The sequence below is a fragment of the Nyctereutes procyonoides genome, unplaced genomic scaffold, assembly GCF_905146905.1.
Source record: "Nyctereutes procyonoides isolate TBG_1078 unplaced genomic scaffold, NYPRO_anot_genome, whole genome shotgun sequence".
Classification (NCBI taxonomy): Eukaryota; Metazoa; Chordata; class Mammalia; order Carnivora; family Canidae; genus Nyctereutes; species Nyctereutes procyonoides.
Genome location: NW_026575122.1, coordinates 28,018,529 through 28,035,917, shown reverse-complemented (window position 1 = coordinate 28,035,917; position 17,389 = coordinate 28,018,529). Strand labels below are relative to the sequence as shown.

Genomic DNA, 17,389 nt, shown 5'->3' with positions numbered 1-17,389 from the left:
TTAAGAGAATAAGTGAAATGTTTTAATAATAAAAAGGACATAGTCAAAAGTGTTGATTATTCCCCCCAATCCTGCCACTAAGTAGCTGTGTAATCTCGGACTAAGTCACTTAACTCGCTTAACATATGAGCTTCCAAAACAGACTATGCTCAGATAGATTTCTTTCATTTTCAGAAACAAATGGCCTATATTTCATGTTATCAGGTATAAAATCTGGTCACTTCTGAAAGATGTACCATTCCATTCTGGGCTTCCCTTCTTTTCCTGGCCTACCAACATTATCTAATACCTGTCACTAAGCTTGTGCCCACAGATAAAAATAAGGCACCTAACTAAATCATCCCAGTAGATTCTCTTTGCTACTTCTACTGATATTTCAACCACTTACATTGAACTTCAAAAGATATATATATCCTGGAGAACAGTTTTTATATGACATGTATTTGCTCAACAAATGTTGCTACAAAAAAGTTATGCTGATTAACACCAATTATCTAAGTCAGGCTCAACTACGTTATGCTACAATAACAAATATCAACAAATCTTGGTGGCTTAAAATAACTAAGATTTTATTCTTTTATGCTATCTGCTCATTGAGAGCACTCCTCCAAGTCTTCAGGGACCTAGGCTAAAGTAGCAGCCACCACAGGAAGGAGACAGTGTGGCAAAGTGTATGTGGACTCCTAAAGCTTCCATTTAGGAGTATCACACACTACTTGACTCACACTTAATTGGCTAAATCATGTCCCTTGGCCATGCCTAATTTTAATTTAGCAGGAATATCTACCATATTCCCAAGAGGAGAGTAAAAATATATGTGAACAATTTTCACAATTTCACAATGTGGAAACATCAAATGAAATGTTAACATACTATGATGTATGAAAAATTCAAGAATACAAAGAGAGGAGCCTGGGTGGCTCAACGGATGAGCATCTGCCTTTGCTGAGGTTGTGATCCCGAGGTTGTAGGATCAAGTCCCACATCAGGCTCCCCGCAGAGGAGCCTGCTTCTCCCTCTGCCTATGTCTTTGCCTCTCTGTCTCATGAATAAACAAAATCTTTTTTAAAAAAATTCAAGAATTCGAAAAATAATCAACATACAAGGTTTTGAAAAAATTTACCAACACATATGCCAACAAATTGGACAACCTAGAGAGAAGATGGATAATTCCTAGAAACATAATAGCCACCAAAACTGAAACAAGAAATACAAAATCTGAACAGACTAATTCCCAGCAAAGAAACTGAATCAGTGATCCAAAAACTCCCAACAAACAAAAGTCCAAGACCAGATGGTTTCACAGGCAAATTCTACTAAACATTTAAAAAAGAGTTAATGCTTAGTCTTCTTAAACTACTCCAAAAAATAGAAAAGGAAGGAAAATTTCCAAACTTATTCTATAAAGCCAGCATTACCCTGATACCAAAACCAAATAAGGACACCACCACAAAAGAGAACTACAGGCCAATATCCCTGATGAACACAGATGCAAAAATCCTCAACAAAATATTAGCAAAACAGATCCAACACTACATTACAAAAATCATTCCTCACGATCAAGTGGGATTTATTCCTGGGTTGCAGAAATGGTTCAATCTTCATGAATAATCAAAGTGACAAATCACATCAATATGACAAAGGAGGGGCACCTGGCTGGTGCCTGCTTCTGCCTCTCTCTCTCTCATTCATGAATAAATAAAATCTTAAAAAAAAAAAAGAAAACAATCTTATTTACAATTGGACCACAAATACTAAGATATCTAGGAATAAACCTAAACAAAAAGGTAAAAGACTTGTACTCTGAAAACTATAAAACACGTGTAAGAAACTGATCACACAGGGGCATGTGGGGGGCTCAGTCAATTAAGCATCTGCCTTCAATCCAGGTCATGATCCTGGGATCCTAGATCAAGCCCTGTGTTGGGCTCCCTGCTCAGTGGGGAGTCTGTTTCTGCCTGTCCCTTTGCCCTCTCCCCAGATCGTGCTCTATCAAGTAAAATCTTCTAGAAAGAAAAAGTAAAAGGGAAAGGAAAAGGAAAAAGAAAAGGAAAGGAAAAAGAAAAAAAGAAAAAGAAAGGACAAACAGGACAAGACATGACATTCCATGCTCATGGTTTGAAAGAACAAATATTGTTAAAATGCCTATACTACTCAAAGCAATGTACACATTTAATGCAATCCCTGTGAAAATACCAATAGTATTTTTCACAGAACTAGAATAATCCTATAATTTGTATGGAATCACAAAAGACCCTGATCACCAAAGCAATATTAAAAAAAGCAAAACCAGAAGCATCACAATTCCAGGCTTCAAGTTATATTACAGAGCTGTAGTAGTCAAAATAGTATGGAGCTGGCACAAAAATAGACACATAGTTCAACAGAGCAGAATAGGAAGCCCAGAAATAAACCTACAGTTATATAGTCAATTAATCGTCAACAAAATAGGGAAGAATATGCATGGAGAAAAACTTTCTTCAAAAGGTGTTGGGAAAACTGGACACCTATGTGAAAAAGAATGAAATTGGACCACTTTCTTGCACCATACACAAAAATACACTCAAAATGCAAGACTTGATATCATAAAAATCCTAGAAGAGAGCACAGGCAGTAATTTTTCTGACATTGGTCATAGCAATACCCTCTGGATATGTCTCCTGAGGCAAGGGAAATAAACTATTGGGACTACTTAAAAAAAAGAAAATCTCTGCAAAGCAAAAGAAATGACCAACAAAAACTAAGACAACCTACTGAATGGATAAAGATATATGCAAATGATATACTTGTTAAAGGGTTAGTATCCAAAATATATTAAAAATTGATACAGCTCAACACCCCCAAAAACCAATAATCCAATAAAAAATGAGAAGACATGAACAGATATTTTTGTAAAGAAGACATACAGATGGCCAACAGACACAATGTAAAACACATGAAAAGATGCTCAACATCACACATCAGGGAAATGAAAATCAAAACCACAACGGAAATCACCTCAAACCTGTCAGAATAGCTAAATCAAAAACAAGAAATAACAAGGGTTGGTGAGGATGTGGAGAAAAAAGGAACCCTTGTGCACTGTTGGTGGGAATACAAACTGGTGCAGACACTGTGGAAGACTGTGGAGTTTCCTCAAAAAATAAAAATTGAACTGCCCTACTTGATTGGTTAAGTGTCGAACTCTTGATCACAATTCAGGTCTTGATCTCAGGGTCCTGAGTTAAGCCCTGCACTAGCTCCACACTGAGCACAGAGCCCATTTAAAAAAAAAAAAAAAAAAGGAGAAGAACTGCCCTATGATACAGTAATCATGCTACTGGATATTTTTACCCAAAGCATAGGAAAACACTAATTCGAGGAATATATGCACCCCCATGTTTATTGCAGCACTATTTATAATAGCTAAACTATGGAGCAGCCCAAGTGTCCCTGACAGATGAATGGATAAAGATGTGGTATATATAAAGACGGATGTATAAATATACACGTCTATATATATAGATATGGGTAGATAGATATATGTATATTTATATAGATACATACAATGGAATACTCTTCTGCCATTTAAAAAGAATGAAATGGGGGAACCCTGGGTGGCGCAGTGGTTTGGCACCTGCCTTTGGCCCAGGGCGCGATCCTGGAGACCCGGGATGGAGTCCTACATCGGGCTCCCGGTGCATGGAGCCTGCTTCTCCCTCTGCCTGTGTCTCTGCCTCTCTCTCTCTCTCTCTCTCTCTCTCTCTGCATCTCTATGAATAAATAAATAAAATCTTAAAAAAAAAAAAAAAAGAATGAAATCTTGCCATTCTCAACAACAGGAATGGTGTTAGAGAGGGCAACCCGGGTGGCTCAGCGGTTTAGTGCTGCCTTTGGCCCAGGGCGTGATCCTGGGGACCCAGGATCAAATCCCACATCAGGCTCCCTGCATGGAGCCTGCTTCTCTCTCTGCCTGTGTCTCTGCGCCTCTCTCTCTTTATGTCTCTCGTGAATAGATAAATAAAATCTTAAAAAAAAAAAAAAAAAGGAATGGTGCTAGATAGTATAATGCTTAGTGAAATAAGCCAGTAAGGGAAAGACAAATACCACATGATTTCACTCACATATGGAAGTTAAAAAACAAAGGGGAAAGTAAAAGAGAAACAAATCAAAAAACAGACTCTTAACTACAGAGAACATACAAATGGTTATCAGAAGGGAGGTGGGGGGGGGGACTAGTGAAACAGGTGAAGAGGATTAGGAGGGCACCTGTTTCGATGAGCACTAAGTAGTGTATGGAACTGCTGGATCACTATATAGTACATCTGAAACAAGCAATAGCACCACATGTTAACTACACTGGAACAAAAAGATTAGCAACATAAAAACTCAAAAAGTAAATAAAAGGCTAAATGACCAGATACCCATCAAAATTCTGAAAGATAAAGCACTGGGTGCTTTAGGGCACCTGGGTGGCTCAGAGGTTGAGCATCTATCTTTGGCTCAGGTTGTGATCCCTGGGTCTTAGGATCAAGTCCCAAAATCAGGCTCCCCACAGGGAGCCTGCTTCTCCCTCTGCATATGTCTCTGCATCTCTGTCTCTCTCATGAATAAATAAATAAAATCTTTAAAAAAAAAATAAAGCAAAAAAAAATCTACATCCCTCAACAAGTATAAAGAAATTTCAGGGAAATACTTTCTTCCTTAAAATCTCAGTATTGTAGACTAAGACATTCAAATTAGCCAGTTAGTTTATCAACAGATCCTCTCCTACAAAAAGTCGGAATAGAAAGATGTCCCCAACTCTCTCAGTCTGAAAAACAGTAACTATAGATTTAAATTGTTTGATTTAAACTGAGGAGGAGGTAGCCTATACTAAAGAGTATAACAATAGAATGACATGGGTGCCAATATGTTGTACCATGATGGGAGTTAAGGGTCTGGAACTAGGGTATTTGTAGGCCAAGATGACTCCACTAAATACTGGAGGCAAAGTGTATTGCAATCAAAATAACTAGAAGACCTGGAAACCCTCTGGTTGGCCCTATATCAAGCATTAATGATGCACTAATAAGTAAAGCACACTGTAATACAGGGCTCATTCCATGAGCATAATGAAGGTAGAAGGGAAGAAGAAGCTTAAAATCTCAATCAAAAGTGAGACATGACAGGTATAGGCCTGATAACCTGAGAAATAACATGATGATTGGATCTGGATTCTTCCCTGGAACAAAGCTGTGTAAGAGTTGGTGAAAATGTAGTGAGATAAGTCAATCTCACAAACAACGGAACTAGAACAATTAAACCAGAAAACCCAAATCAAGCCTTAGGTATGTGACTTTTAGAAGAGTATTAAATAACCTTTGATGCCATGTTAACATTTGATTTAAATATCTCAGTATCTGAGGACCTTCATATGCCAAAAATAATCAAAATAAGATCTTTCCCTTTATCAGGTAATTTTTGTCATGACTTCTGCCCTTTACAACCATATCTACAAGCATATTTATTAATTAAAATATTTATTGGCCTCAAAGTGAGAAGTTAAAAGAAAGCAGGGAGCGACAGTGAAGTGTAATAATGATATATTCTCAAGCAGCTCTGGGACCACAGATAAGGGAAGACATCTGATAGAGGATACAGAGAACAAAAAAGACCTAGCACACTGCAGAGGTTCAATAACTACTAAATGAAGAATGGCCTAATGTGATCTCCAGGGCACATTAGGTCTGTAAAGGCCTACTATTTTAACCAGTCTATTATTAGTCAGGTATCAGTCAAACGACAGAAATCGTATCAGTAATTTTTACAGAGAATTTAGTATAAGTTGTTAACCACAAACTGGAGAACTGGAAAGGCAAAAAAAAAGGAATCATATAATCACAAAGATAGTAATGACAGGAAGCAGCTATGACACCCACCTTCCCACCCACCCCCCAACCCAGAGCTGAGGGAAACAAAAGGAAGTGATTGGAATTACAAAAACTCAAGGGTTTGGAGAAATCCTGTAAAACTGGAGCCCAGATCTCTAAAAATAAAGCACTCTTTAAAAAACACTAAGAACCAAGAACTTGAAGGAGGGTCCCTCCAAAACTGGGACACAAATCCCTGAAAGGGAACAAAACGCTAGCTGATGGTATCTAGGAGGGATGTGGTGAGGTTCTATGAGTGTGGAAAAATGCAAAATGGTGTCATTTGCCCCTCCTACTCTTGCCAGGGTGAAGTCCTCTGTTGCTGTGAGGATAATGATAGGAAGAAGTAAACATAAAGGAGCAAGTGGCTTGTCCCTCCCCTTGTTTTCCTATTTCCCACTCTCTTATTGGTAGAATTTAATAGACAACCAGGTGGGAAATGAGAAATACAGTTTGAAGGGTCTCAGCTCCTACGCCAGGTAATAAAGTTTAGAAGGATGTCTGAAGCTCACAAAAAAATACCTTAAAAGCCAGCATCACCTATACAATTTTCTTCTCTCTAGATACTCAAGGCAATATTCTGCAAATATTTACAAGGCTCTAGTTAAATTAAGCAATTTGATTTTTCTCATGACTTTTGAGGAAATTATATAATCAACACTAATATAAGACCACCTACTTTAACACTCCAAACTTTAAAAGAACCACCAACCTCGCTGTACTCTATAAATTAGGCAATGCACCGACCTCTCAACAAAATCAGAACCTCAAGGGACGCCTGGGTGGCTCAGAGGTTGAGCATCTGTCTTCGGCCCAGGGAGTGATCCTGGAGCCCCGGGATCGAGTCCTACATCGGGCTCCCTGCATGGAGCCCGCTTCTCCCTCTGCCTGTGTCTCTGCCCCTCTCTCCCTCTCTCTGTTTCTCATGAATAAATAAATGAAATCTTAAAAAAAAAAATCAGAACCTCAAGAGTTTGAAAACAATCTTGTGGCTCCAATTTAGTATCTATATGAAACTTTAAAACTCTCGTGTATTCAAATATTGTCACAAGATTAATGTAATGACAGGCCTGAATTGCTAAAATTTTATATGAATGCTATTTCATTATTTCAAAAATGTAAATAGCTTTTTCTTTTGGACAAAATATTTTCTTAGTAATTAATTTTAATATTTTTATTGCCTGAAATGTTCTGAATCTTCCTCTGGAATAGCTGACTTACACATACATCACTTCAAACATACCATATATTTCACCAAATTGAAGATGCCATCGATTATAGAACACAGCATTATTGCATAAATCACCGGGAAAAAGATGCTGTAAGTTAAACTATGACTGCATGAGTTCTTTCATGGACTTTTATGAATTCCTGAAAGAACTCTACCACATTAATAATCTAAAGTACTGAGGCACCCAGGTGGCTCAGTTATTTAAGCAACTGTCTTCGGCTCAGGTCTGATACCAGGGTCCTGGGATGAGCCCTGAGTCAGAGTCCCTGCTCAGAGGGGAGTTTGCTTCTGCTTCTCCCCCTCCCTGACCCTGCTCGTGCTATCTATAGAATCTTAAAAAAAAAAAAAAAATCTAATGTACTGAGAAGAGGTATTATCTCAGAATATATTTTAGGGGATCCCTGGGTGGCGCAGCGGTTTAGCGCCTGCCTTTGGCCCAGGGCACGATCCTGGAGACCCGGGATCGAATCCCACGTCGGGCTGCCGGTGCATGGAGCCTGCTTCTCCCTCTGCCTGTGTCTCTGCCTCTCTCTCTCTCTGTGACTATCATAAATAAATAAAAATTTAAAAAAAAAAGAATATATTTTAGTAACTTTTTTATTGCCAATTGCTCTTGTATCAGTTCTTAGAGTGCATATAAGTATTTTGGTTTCTTAAACTTCTATTTTTATTTCCCTTGCAGTATTATCTTTTTACTTACTCAATAGCATAAATATTAACCTTAGTTCACTTCTGTTCATTTTAAACTGGTGGGCTAAATAATTTCATTCAACATTTGCAGGCTAAGGAAGGAGATGGGAGAGGATGGAGAAGAATGGATACAGTTTCTGAGGTGGCCATGAAAATGTTCTGAAATCAGACTACGGTGATGACTGTATAAACGTAAATATATTTTAAAAAACCACCAAACTATACATTTTGAAGGGGTAAGTTTTACACAGAAACTGTATTCCAACAATGCTGTTAAAATTGATTTATGATAAATTCTGCTTTCTTACATCAAAACAGTTTTCAAAAAAGAAATATTTATAGTATACTTCTGAAATAATTGTAAATAAATATATCAGAAGATTCTCTAGTTCAGGTGTCAGCAAACTTTTTCAACTGAGGTTCCACAGAATCTTAGGCTCCCATGAAGTACTACTTATTCAAGAGATCATGACTTAAAAAATAATAAACTCTGCACATTGAAAGAGAAGTCACAGTGCTGCAAGGTGATCCAGCAGCTCCATTTGCAGCTTGTGTCAGCTCCTTAAGGTAGTACATTTTTTAGAAATTCCACATATACGGAGTCATGGAAGAGTATTTATTCTTACATGTGTGACTTCTATATTCAGCATGATTCTGAGATTAATCCATGTTGTTGTGTGCATCCAGTTTCTTGCTGTTGCTGAAGAGTATTCCACTATATGGATATATACCACATTTTCTTCATTAGCCTGTTAATGAACATTTGTTTCCAGTTTCTGAATACAGTGATTAAAGTTCCTATGAACATTCTTGTACAAATCTTTTTTGCTGGGTCATTATGGTAGATGTCCACTTAACTTTCTAAAGAATGGCCCATTTTCCAAAGTGGCCGTACAGGTTTTACATTCCACCAGCAAGGTATATGTTCTAGTTATTCCACATCATCATAAACACATTATCTTTTTTAAATTCTAGTCATTCTGATGCATCTGCCATTTTAATTTGTATTTTCCTAGTGACTAATCTCATGTACTTATGATCTATTCACATAATTCATATAACTTCTTCGAATCTTTTGTCCACTTTAAATAGAGTTGTCTTAAGACTCCTTTGGGTTTAAGTCCTTTTTCGAACATGCATTGGAAATCTTTGTTCTATGGCTTGCCTTTTGTTCTCTTTTGTTTTTTATGGTTGGTTCTCTTTGCATCCTAAAATTTCTGGTACATTATCACAAATACTTTTTCTGTATTTTAATTCTACAAGTTTTATATTTTTAGCCTTAACAATTTAAGACCATTGACCATTTTCAATTACTTCTTTGTAGTTGGTGTGAGGTAAAGGTCACTGTTCATTTCCCACAGATTTTTTTGTCTACTTGTTCTATCAGAGAGGTTTATTAAATCTACAACTATAATTGTGGACTCTTTTCCTTTTAGCTCAATTTTTGCTTTATATTATGTATATACAAATTAGAACTGCTATATCTAATACATTGACCCTTTTAACATTATCCCTTTTTATCTTCAATAATGTTTCTTGCCTAAAGCTACTGTATCTATTAGATTGTATAGTCACACATGCTACTGTATCTATTAGTACATTGTATAGTCACACATGCTACTGTATCTATTAGTACATTGTATAGTCACACATGCCATTTCTTAGCTAACATTTGCATGCTACATTGTTTCCCATATTTTTACTCTGAAATTGTTTATGCTTTGTGAACAGCATATAGTTGGGTTTTGCTTTTTTTTATTCAGACTGATAATCTGTCTTATAATGGAAACATTTAGTCCATTTGCATTTAATTACTGATATAGTTGAGTTTAAGTCTACCATCTTTCTATTTTATTTTCCATTTGACCCCCGTTCTCTTCTGTCTTTTGTTCTTCTTTCATTTTCTATTAATTGAGTATTATTCTATTTTATGTATTCTATAGGCTTATCTTTTCAGCATCATTCTTTCAGTGGTTACTGTAAAGATACAAAAATGCATCTTTATTTTCTATCTTAAACTAGTACTTTTATCATGTCCCATATAAATGAGATTCTTGTAATTTAATTCTATTTACTTCCTCTTTTTGCTACTATGGTCACATAATTACTTCTACATGTTATACTGTTTTCCAATATAACATTTCTAATGGAATATGAGAACAGTGTTAAAACTGCTGGTTTAAGCAATTAACAGCCTTGCCTGCCATATTTAGCTATTACAGTACTCTGTATTCAATCATGCTTCTACTTGAGAATTTTTTCCTGTAGCCTGGTGGACTTCCTTAATATTTCCTGAAGTGTCGGTATGCTGCTAATGACTTCTCTCAGCTTTTGTTTATGCAAGAATATATTTATTTCATTTTTATTTTTCTAAGGATATTTTCAGAGTATAGAATTACTGGTTGTCTACTTCTTTTAGCACTTTAAAGGGGTTATTCCACTGTCTTTTAACTTACATAGTAGTTGAAAAGTCAACTTTGAAAATTCTTATGATTCCTCTGTAACTAACATGTCTTTTCCTCCTTCTGTTTTTATGTGGGTTTCAGCACTGTGATCTGGAACAGTATGCTGAGGAAAACATAACAGCAGGCATAGTACTACTGACTCCTACTTTTAAGTTGTTAACTACTTAATAAATAGAATTATTATTTATTTCTTTTAGCTTAGTAATGCTATGAATAGTTTTCTAAAATACCAAAGGTAAGAGTTCATTATTTATCCTATTTTGGGTTCACCAAACTTCCTCCATCAGTGGTCTTAAGAGTTCTGAAAAATAGCCATTATTTCTTCAAATATTGCTTTTGCGCCTTTCCCCTAACCATTTCATCAATGTCTTAATCTGCTTTGCTGCTATAACAAAATACCATAGATTAGAGAGCTTATAAACAACAGAAATTTCTCATGGTCTGGAAGCTGAAAGTCTGAGATCAAGGTGCCAGCATGATCATGTGAGGACCCTCTTCTGTGCTATAGACTTCTTGCTGTATTCTCACGTTGGAGGATTTCTTTTATATAAGCATTAATCCCACGCATGAAAGCCCCACCCTCATGACCTCAGCACCTCCCTAAAACTTCACATCCTAATACCATCACAATGGGCATTAGGATTTTGACATGAAATTTGGGGACCAAACATTCAGAGCATAACACTTAGGGACTCCAATTACACATATGTTAAATCATCTAGCTATATTATACTTGTTTTTTATGTTGTTTCTTTCCATCTTGTTTTCTTAGTGCTTTAAACATATCCTCTCAATAACCCTCTCCGTTTCTATAAAGAAACACAGCAAGTACTTTAGGAAATCACCTCAATATACTTGGTCTACAGTACTTTCTAAATGGGAAAATGAAAATATTTTCCTCTATGTTTCACAAATAAACCAAAAACTGCCTTGAAAAAAATTAAGATTAGCAAATTACTGCTCCATTTTAGGGAAAATGCTGAGAATTCAGTTCTACATCAGTCTCATCCATGAAAGCTATTAAATATGTTCAAGAACGTATGAGGTCAAAACAAACAGGAGACAGAACAAGCTATATAAGGAAGGTGCTTAATTTGCAAAAAGTATCAGTTATGATAAAATCTTTTTTAGACAACAAACCTTTGTCTTTTTGCCTCAAATACCTTTTGTCAGTTTAAAAATCCTCTGGATATTTATAAAATGAGATCCTATACATTGTATTACTATTTATTATGTATTTATCCATAAGAATTTTAAAGGTTTAAAATTATCCTTAAATATATCATTCAATGTCAAATAAAAATAAAATTGCTTTTCTCCCCAAAGCTGAGATATGTACTAATAGACACATGTAGATAATTCATTTACCAATTTACTATTAAAATAACATGAATGGCACCATTATGTACCTAGCCCTATGGAGTTTATAAGCAGTCTTCACATCTTATTTGATTCTTAAAATGACTCTGTAAAGTAAAAAGGTATAATTATTTACCATTCCTGTTATGCAAATGAGGAAACAAAAGCTCAAAACTTAAGTGAGTCACCATAGATTCATTAATCTACTAAGTAAATCCTGATAAAATAGAAATTTAATACCTATGTGCTCCTTCCATTAATGTGTTCACAAATAAATTGGCTCATGTGCATATCACAAGTGAAATACAAACTATCTTTCCTTTTAATTTTTATAATATTCTTGAATAAAATGGAGTCAAAGAATGTGCGATCTTTTTCAAAAGAAAAACCACACCATAAAGCAATTTTAGCAACATCAAATTATCTGTAAAAGTTACCAAATTTCATTTACTGTTATATTAAAGTGTGCAAATTATTTCCTAATGAGAATATTCTAATAGAATTTTTAAAGTATTTTTAAAACTAGGTTTATACAAAGTAGATAATACTATAAATATTACCTTTACAGAAGACCTATAAATATGCCTCTTTCCTCCTTTAGTAGGCCTCTGATCATTTCTTCTTGGGGAGAATCATAAAGACAATTTCCAGACTCAATACCACAAACGGTTAGGAAAAATTTTCAACTATTTCTAGTTTTACTGCCACACTTCTGAGAAGAGGTATCTGACCCTCCAATGCCATCCAGCCTTTCTAGACTAGCCATTACACACACACACACACACATATATATATGTATTTTTAAGAATTTTAATACACTTCAAACCAGTGTGCCAGGTTCATTTCAGCTCCTTCACTGCCAAACCTGGGGGTAGGGACTGCTTCGGTTTCTCTTCTTTCTCTTTATCTGTGATGACCAATGTATAAAGGTATCTGCTGTATCAAACTTTAAACTTCACATTATCCACATTTTTCCTGATCTTGACAGATTTGGCATCCTTTAGCCTGGCCATAAGCAGAAAGTTTTTGAATTCTTCAATTCTGTGAGGCATGGCTACAAGGGATGCAGAGAGTGTGCAGAGGGATGGCTACAAGGGATGCAGAGAATGTGCAGAGGGCACCACCCAAAAGACCTACCCAGTGTATTTTTAAATAAAATTATTTATAATTATCAATGAACTCTTTGAAAACAGTACTGTCAAGTATTAGACACTCCATCAGAGAAACAGGGCACACTCATTACTATATGAACACAGATGTTACCTTCCTACATAGCAAGTCATTTCTGTGATTACTTTTATGGACATTATAACCCAGTCCTTTAAATACAGGACTAGGTTATATACTGAAGTCTTTTAGTTCTGAGTATAATAAACCACAGCCACTGATATAATAACATTATATACTATATAATATCTGTCATTCTATCTAGTGTATTGCAACATACAGGACAAATAGACATGAAGAAAATAAAAAGCATCTTTGAAAACTAAGTGGAATTATAAGCTGCTATTTAATAAAATCAACCATCCTGGGATGCCTGGGAGGCTCAGCAGTTTGGCGCCTGCCTCAGGGTATGATCCTAGAGGCCCAGGATGGAGTCCCGCATCAGGCTCCCTGCATGGAGCCTGCTTCTCTCTCTGCCTATGTCTCTGCCTCTGTGTGTGTGTCTCTCATGAATAAATACATAAAATCTTAAAAAAAAAAAAAAAGTCAACCACCAAAACAAAGTCAGTTAATGGTAACTGGCTAAGGCTAAGATCCATAATTTGATCCTACATAAGTCAGGAATATCACATAGCTGTAACTCTGGACACTTAGAAAATATGTATCAGTGGCCTATGAGGATTTAGTCAAAATTATAGGTGGTTTAATGCCATCAGTCAGCAGAAAGGTATACAACTCCAAAGGATGTGATGTTGTGTAAACATCTGGGTCCTGTTGTTTTTTTCTAAGTAGAAAGATACTAACTACGTAAGTCAACAAAATTACAATGCTTACAAAACACCTCAATACATTTTATTACCTCCGTATTTCTTTTTCCTCTCATTTCATGACATTTTTAATGATTGTTGCCCTTCCTTTTTTTTTTTTTCCCAACTCAGTATGTCTTCCAAAAGTCAAGAACAGAGACTTCTATTATGGTGGTAGTTCCTTTGGTATCAGGAAGACTTACAAAGTAAAACAACAGTTCTTGATTGTGTAATTAATGCTTTCAATAAGTATTCCGTGCTCACGTTGTAAGCACTTGAATTTCTTATCATCAAAGTAAGAAATATGTGAACTGTACTTTATGTACTAGATTTAAGGTTATTTCTATAATAACCTTAAATTCCGAAAAATGAAAGTGGCTTTATAGTTAATGAGTTAGAAATTGTTCACAACTGGGGTACCTGGGCGGCTCACTTGGTTACACGTCTGACCCTTGGTTTTGGTTCTGGTCCAGGAATCAGGCCCTTGAGTTGGGCTCCACATTCAACACAGAGTCTGCATGTTTCTCTCCCACTTGTTTGTTTTCTCTCTCTCGAATATATAAAAAAAATCTTAAAAAATTGCTCACATTTTTTTGTGGATCCCTCTTGTCTATCCAGTAACTTAGTTTTCCATATATGAAATTATTCTACCATGTGCATCATGGCAGAAATGAAGTTGAAATCTCTAGAAAATAAAGCTCCATAAAACCCAGTAGGAATATGTGGAGAATAATAATCATTCAAGAGCAATGATCTGAAAATGTGTGTATCAAGAAACAATGATTTGCTGTCTAACACAGACAAAAGAGTTGTCACACTTTTGGTATGCTTTTTTTGGAAAAGGATGAGTTTATAAACAGTCTCAGGTCTACTGCATCTATAGGAATGGTCTAGAAAGATTACAATAGGAAAAAAAAAGTAGAGAGGGGAAGGATTATGTCTCTGTTCAACCAAGAACAGTAGGTTAAAACTATTGTTTCTTTTATTATTCTGAATCCATCTGTATAAAGTGTTAAGAAAGTCAAAAGGTCACAATCTTTAGATGTAGCTATATGTTCCCATGCAATTTGGTGGCTAGAAGTTAGGAATTGTTCCCTGTTTCAAAGGTAGGAAATGAGAGGTTATCCTGAGGTCAGGATCTTCTTATGTGGCTCTTGATCTAAATTGTGTTAACTTACTCTGCTCTAGGATGAAAGCAATTATGACCAGATCAATGTGCTATACATCTGGTTAGTCAGCTGCTCCAGAGCCAGCAAAACAGCTTTGGGGCCCTCTCTGGGCACAATGCCTCCTAAGATTTAGTATAGGCCAATCCTGCTGCCCACTAATTCTTAAAGATATTTTCTGATCGCCAAGATAAGAAACATAAACAGAAAATATCCTTTTAATTTTCCAAGTAAACTGCTGAGCCACCGGGCTGCCCTCTTAGGGGCAATTTTTGTTAAGCTCCAGTAACTCAACAAATTCCAATTCTGGAATCTACTTCTGGGTATCTTCTACTTTGAATAGCCTTGGAGCTTTGGTTCTTTTGTACCTTTCATTCCTTTTTACTGTCACTTAGGCATTATCAATTGGAAATGGCCAGACTTGCAAACTATGTGATCTCAGGCAAATTTGTTAAAATTTTTGAGTCTGTTTCCTCACTTAGTATTGTGGAGCAACACCAACTCATTAGGTTTTCATGGGAATTAAAAAAGATAGAGTTATATTCAGTTGCTAATAAAATCTGGCCATATATAGAATACTCCAATTGCAGTTTACTAAAGGCAGCCCGAGTGGCTCAGCAGTTTAGTGCCACCTTCAGCCAGGGTGTGATCCTGGAGACCCGGGATCGAGTTCCACATTGGGCTCCCTGCATGGAGCCTGCTTCTCCCCCTGCCTGTGTCTCTGCCTCTCTCTTTCTGTGTCTCTCATAAATAAATAAATAAAATCTTAAAAAAAAAAATTGCCCCTAAGAATATCCAACTGAGAGAAGGTCAAGCATGGGATTAGGATCCAATTTCATTTTGATCTAAAGCAGAAGTTCTCAAAGTGCAATCTGTAAAATCTTTACAGGGGTGTCTGGTCCTGATATCAAAATTATTTTTATAGTGATACTAAGAAGTTACTTGCCTTTCTCACTTTTCTCTCAAGTGTACAGCGGAGTTTTCCAAAAACTACACTGCATGGAATATTGCAACAGGTGGAAATGCGAAAGTAGAGGAGAGAATCCAGCTGTTTCCTATTGAGCTAGACAGGAAAGAGATTTACAAATACATAAAACAACGGCAATATTATTGCCATGTTTTTAAAGTTATTTTTCATTTAAAATATGCACTGTGATTAATTTGTTTCATTTTAAGTAAATTAAAATTAAAGAACACAAAGAAGTCCAGAGACGAAAAAGGTTGAAAAAGCTGCTGCTCTAGATGGAGGATGAAAGATGGTAGGAGACGCTAGGCTCACCTTGTCCCATGAATACAACTATGTAACCATCAAATAATCTTAAACACCCCCAAAATTGACCCAAAGACCAGCAGAACAAACTCCACAACTAAAAGTAGAGAAGAAGCCATACTTAAAAAGGTAGGAAGCACAGAGACAGGGCTTGGGAGAGAAACAGATGTTGGCCACTGAGGTGGGGAGAGAGACACAGTTGCAGAGAAGGATGAAAGACAGTCCAGCACACAGGGAAAAATCAATCTCCACAGCAACTGGCTTGGAAAGGGAGAAGGGCTGAATATCCTGAGTTCTTGCAACTAACAGAGTTAAAGCTTGGAATTTTAGTGGTCAGCAGGGCTTGGCTGGGATAGAGCCCCAAGGGCACTGTGCTGCTCTTCGAATGAAGGCAAACAACCCATGGACATACAGCATGGAAACAGCGATCTTAAGAGCTCCTAGGGCACACGGTGGTAGCTGATTGCTCATCTCGAGCATGTCCCAGAGAGGCGGCCTTCATGGAGAGGCTATACTTCCCTCTCCTCACACTTCAGTAAAAGCACAAGGCCCCCTGAGGTTATCAGTGTAGCACCACCAGCAGCTACCTAACTTGCTTACACCAAGCCCCGCCTTCTAATGCTCCAGTGGAACCACACCCTTCCCAGACTTACTTGCCTTGCCTTGGCAAGGTGAGCCCCCTCCCCAACAAGACCAGCCCAAACTCCTGCCTATACCCAGTCTCCCGACCCAGGAGTTCTGTGGGGCGTTGGTTCTGGTGGCTGTGGCAACAGGTCTCATTTCACAAACAGAGAAGAGCACACAAGGTTAATACTCACCACATTCAGGCCAGAGACAAAACATTGCCCATAGCAGGAAAGCTTCTGCACACTATTGGCCTGAAGGATAGAGCACCCAGAACACAAAAGGAGAGTGCACACAACACACACTGGAGGCACTCTCTGAAGTGCCAGGCCCTGGGGAACAGGAGACACTACACAGCAGGGCATTACAGAACCTCTTTTCATAAGGCCATTATGAAACAGGAGACTTAAGCTGACTTTCCTAACACAAAGAAAAAGGCAGTAAGACTTAAAATGAGAAGACAGAGAAAAATGTCTCAAATCAAAAAACAAGACAAGGTCATGGCCAGAGATCTCATCAAAACAGATATAAGTAATACATCTGATTTTACAGGATTTTAAACAATGATCATTAGGGTACTCACTGATTTGAGAAAAAAGTGGAAGACTTGAGTAAGACCCTTAACAGAGAGATAAATAACAGCAGATATAAAGGGCTCAATAAACAAAATGAGAAACACTCTTGATGGAATGAAAGGCTGAAAGAAGCAAAGGAATGAAT

General features: G+C 36.9%; 1 protein-coding gene and 1 pseudogene across 1 annotated transcript in view; both read right to left on the bottom strand.

The window, feature by feature from the left end:
* The window catches only part of CDK17 (cyclin dependent kinase 17), a 110,243-nt gene that overhangs the window by 67,806 nt on the left and 25,048 nt on the right, over window positions 1–17,389 (bottom strand). The window lies entirely within an intron of this gene.
* On the bottom strand, window positions 12,476–12,688 carry LOC129516929 (60S ribosomal protein L38-like; annotated as a pseudogene).